We start from the raw sequence: 5,003 nt of genomic DNA on the forward strand, positions 1-5,003 counted from the left end.
ATTTTTGACAAAGGAGCCAAAACCATCCAATGGGAAAAAGATGGCATTTTCAGCAAATGGTGCTGGTTCAACTGGAGGTCAACATGTAGAAGAATGCAAATCGATCCATGCTTATCACCCTGTACAAAGCTTAAGTCCAAGTGGATCAAGGACCTCCACATCAAACCAGATACACTCAAACTAATAGAAGAAAAACTAGGGCAGCATCTCGAACACATGGGCACTGGAAAAAAATTTCCTGAACAAAACACCAATGGCTTATGCTCTAAGATCAAGAATCGACAAATGGGATAAAACTGCAAAGCTTCCATAAGGCAAAGGACACTGTGGTAAGGACAAAATGGCAACCAACAGATTGGGAAAAGATCTTTACCAATCCTATAACAGATAGAGGGCTTATATCCAAAATATACAAAGAACTCAAGAAGTTAGACCGCAGGGAGACAAATAACCCTATTAAAAAATGGGGTTCAGAGCTAAACAAAGAATTCACAGCTGAGGAATGCCGAATGGCTGAGAAACACCTAAAGAAATGTTCAACATCTTTAGTCATCAGGGAAATGCAAATCAAAACAACCCTGAGATTTCACCTCACACCAGTGAGAATGACTAAGATCAAAAACTCAGGTGACAACAAATGCTGGCGAGGATGTGGAGAAAGAGGAACACTCCACCAGTGTTGGTGGGATTGCAGACTGGTAAAACTATTTTGGAAATCAGTCGGGAGGTTCCTCAAAAAATTGGACATTGAACTACCTGAGGATCCAGCTATACCTCTCTTGGGCATATACCCACAAGATGCCCCAACATATAAAAAAGACACGTGCTCCACTATGTTTATAGCAGCCTTATTTATAATAGCCAGAAGATGGAAAGAACCCAGATGCCCTTCAACAGAGGAATGGATACAGAAAATGTGGTACATCTACACAATGGAATATTACCCAGCTTTCAAAAACAATGCCTTTATGAAATTCATAGACAAATGGTTGGAACTGGAAAATATCATCCTGAGTGAGGTAACCCAATCACAGAAAAACTCACATGGTATCCACTCATTGATAAGTGGCTATTAGCCCAAATGCTTGAATTACCCTAGATGCATAGAACACATGAAACTCAAGAGGGATGATCAAAATGTGAATGCTTCACTCCTTCTTTAAAAGGGGGATGCTTGGGTCTGCAGTGACCCTGTGCATTCCTACAGTGCTTGCCAGAACAATTTTGAAGTGGTTTGAGGCCTTGTCCTGCTCTCTCCAGAGCAAGGTTATAGAAATTTCAGACAATATTACAGAAAAAAATGTAGGTCCTGTTCCTTGTTCCTTTTTTTTTTTATTTTGCCCTTTATGGAAAAATCAGTTCTACCACTGGAGGAAACCTGTTCCTTCTAGTCTTTTTTTTTTAAATAAAATCTTGTTTAATTTAAAAAAAAATAATAAAAGGGGGAACAAGAATACCCTTGGCAGGGAATATTGAGGCAAAGATTAAAACAGAGACTGAAGGAACATCCATTCAGAGCCTGCCCCACATGTGGCCCATATATATACAGCCACCCAATTAGACAAGATGGATGAAGCAAAGAACTGCAGGCAGACAGGAGCTGGATGTAGATCTCTCCTGAGAGACATAGTCAGAATACAGCAAATACAGAGGCGAATGCCAGCAGTAAACCACTGAACTGAGAATAGGACCCCCGTTGAAGGAATCAGAGAAAGAACTAGAAGAGCTTGAAGGGGCTTGAGACCCCTTATGAACAACAATGCCAAGCAAGTAGAGCATCCTGTGACTAAGCCACTACCTAAAGACTATACATGGACTGACCCTGGACTCTGACCTCATAGGTAGCAATGAATATCCTAGTAAGATCACCAGTGTAATGGGAAGCCCTTGGTCCTGCTAAGACTGAACCCCCAGTGAACGTGATTGTTGGGGGGAGGGCGGCAATGGGGGGAGGGTGGGGAGGGGAACACCCATAAAGAAGGGGGGGTATTAGGGGGATGTTTGCCCAGAAACCGGGAAAGGGAATAACATTCAAAATGTAAATAAATACTCAAGTTAATAAAAAAAAAAAAGACAAAGAAATAAAAAAGAATGATGCATAAAAGAAAAAAAATAAGACATGTTTTAAAATTATATACATTGCAAATATTGCTTTCCTTCCTGAGTTGTTCACCCCATTCCACCATCCCTTTGCTTCTGATAGCATGTTCTCCCACTCACCTACACATACCTCACTACCATGAACAACTATGTTCCCTGGGACGTTAAGTTTGTATACCAATAGGCAATTTTTTTCCCACCGAGGCCAGATAAAGGCAGTCCTCTACAACAGCTATGCCAGAGGCCACAGACCAGCTCATGTATATTATTTTTGAGTTGACTTGGTATCTGAGAACCTCCAGGGGTACAGAATATTTTATCATGTAGTTCTTCCTCTGTGGTTGTAATCCCCATAATCTACCTAAGTCCTTCCCCTAACAATTCTAATGGTGTACTGGATATCATTCCAATGGTTGGCTTCAAGTGTTTTCATTTTCATTGGTCTTAGTAGGCCACTGGTAGAGTTTCTCAGAGGACAGCCATACTAGGCTTCTGTCTGCAAGTAACACATTGAATCAGTAAAAGTATCAGGGATTGTTGTCCACCAAAGAGAAAAATGTGTCGTTGGGCTTGTCACTTAATGGCTTTTCCTTCAAACTCCGGTAGTGCCTGTACTTCTTTTAGTCACCAGCATTTTTGGGTCCAAATTATTTAAGGTAGCTTGGTGACCCCATCCCTCCACTTGATGTCCTATCTTTCTACTTGAGGTGTTCCCTTAAGGTTCCATTTCCCCACTGTTGGGCATTTCTACTATGGTCATCCTTATTGAGTCCTGGGAGCCATTTACATTCCAGTTCTATGGCATTTCTAGAGGTTTCCCCAGATCCCATTCCCATTCAGCTGCATATGTTGATTAACTTTCCTAAGCTTTTTCGGTTTTGCACCTCTCTCATGCCATACCTGATCCTCTTTGTGTTGTCCTCTCCTCTACCACCCAGGCCCCTCTCTCCCTCTGCTTCCCATTATTATTTTCTTCCCTCTTCTATGTGTGATTGAAGCAGCCTCACTTGAGTCTTAGTTGTTATAAAACTTCTTACAGTATGTGGGTTATGTCTTGGGTATTCTGTATATTTTGGCTAATACAACATTCTTAGTGAGTACATACCATACACATCATTTTTTGTGTCTGAGGTAACTCACTCATTTATTTTTTATTTCTATCCATTTGCTTGCATATTTGAGAATGTCCTAATTTTAAATAGCTGTATAGTATTCTAATCTGTAAATGAACGTTTTCTGTATCTATTCTTAGGTTTAGGGCATTTGGCTTGTTTCCAGTAAGGTAGAATCTCAGAATATGTTGATTTGTATGTCACTGATGACTACAGATGTTGAATATATATTTAGGTACTTCATGGCCATTTGAGATTTCTCTATTGAGAATTCTCTGTTTAGATTTGTACCCCATTTCTTTAATTGGTTGCCTTAAAAAATGTTCTCTAAAACCTTGTTGTCATTAATTGCCAACAAAATGTCATCTGTATGATAATAATTGAGAGATTGTGAGAATTTCTTATAAATGGTTTTTTAATGGTTGTTGGATGAAATATTGAAATAGAGTTGGACAATTTAGCATTTTCTGTGAAAGACAGTAGGTCAAAGAAAGCACACATTTTCCTATCTTGCTCATAGTACATTATTGTGAAATGCAAACTGTAAAGTCAAATCCTATTATAGGCCATGATCACAGTAGTAAAAATGGTAAGGTAAGTCTTGGCTGTTAAGGACTTATTGGTTGAATTACTTTGTTAACTGGCCTTAAATCCATTATTTTCCTGATTTCTTTTTGCAACAAAAGGGAGGATTTCATGGGCTGTTGGACTGTTCTCTATGTTTAGCCTTCAGCTGCTCTTGTCCAGTTGCTCAAATGCCTGTAGTTTTTCTTTTTTATGACCCACTGTTTTATTCACACATGTCAGTTTCATAGCCATTTTAGTGGGATGGCTATTGGCATTTCAGCCATGGCTGCTTTTATAAATTAGGAAACTCAATCCCTGTGATGTCTTTTTCAGACAACTGGCACATAGAGTTGTTGCACTCAATCTCCTGTATCAATACTGTCCCGTGAGTATCTACCGTATCACCACTAATTTCCTCCTTTTCTGTACCTGTAATTGTAGGAATATTAATTTGATTCCCCCATTGTTATAAGAAATCCTTTCCAAAATATTTATGGGCATATAGCCATATGAGTCTCAAATTTCCTGTTTGGACAACTATTTCAGCACATGTCATCCATCAGACGCTTTGTCTTTTTGTTGATAATTTACTAATTCATATAAACTGTGTGTAATCATTCTGAAATGCCAAGAAGGGATTACAATATTATATGAAAAAGATACTAGCATCAGCTCCTTTAGTCAACAAACCCTTTATGTCAACACCATACATTTGTACCATTAATTTGTATCTCTGATTATTAACCACTGATTGCCAGAACACACATTTTTCCAGAATTCTGAAACCCTCTGTTATTTCTACTGGAGCATCTTTGCTCCTGAGGTTAGGAAACAATAGCTGACCGAGCCAGATCAGTCAGTCAAGAGATTCTCCAGCACAGGAGCAAGAATTAAAAAAGAAAGAAAGAAAGAGAGAGAGAGAGAGAGAGAGAGAGAGAGAGAGAGAGAGAGAGAGAGAGAGAAAGGGAGGGAGAGAGAGGGAGAGAGAGGGATAAAGGAAGGAAGGAAGAAAGAAAGAAAGGCAAGTAGACTACATTCTAGCATGACCCCAGCCAGTTCTGAGGGTGAGGTTTTTTTTTTCCAGTCTGCTTTTAAATCATTTTAATTACATGCAAGTAATAACATCAGTTCTCGTTAAGGGAACCAGCAAGGCAATAATCACAAATCGTCAAAAAACAGCATGGCAATAAACAAAGTCCCATAATAACTGTTTCTAAGGGTTTA

General features: G+C 39.2%; 1 non-coding gene across 1 annotated transcript; it reads left to right on the top strand.

Annotated features, from left to right (window-relative positions):
- The first annotated feature begins 1,159 nt into the window (after positions 1–1,159).
- On the top strand, positions 1,160–1,288 carry LOC116894983. Its single transcript, XR_004387174.1, has one exon. It is a non-coding gene; the product is annotated as a small nucleolar RNA SNORA9 (small nucleolar RNA).
- The last annotated feature ends 3,715 nt before the right edge of the window (positions 1,289–5,003 follow it).

The sequence above is a fragment of the Rattus rattus genome, chromosome 2, assembly GCF_011064425.1.
Source record: "Rattus rattus isolate New Zealand chromosome 2, Rrattus_CSIRO_v1, whole genome shotgun sequence".
Taxonomy (NCBI): Eukaryota; Metazoa; Chordata; class Mammalia; order Rodentia; family Muridae; genus Rattus; species Rattus rattus.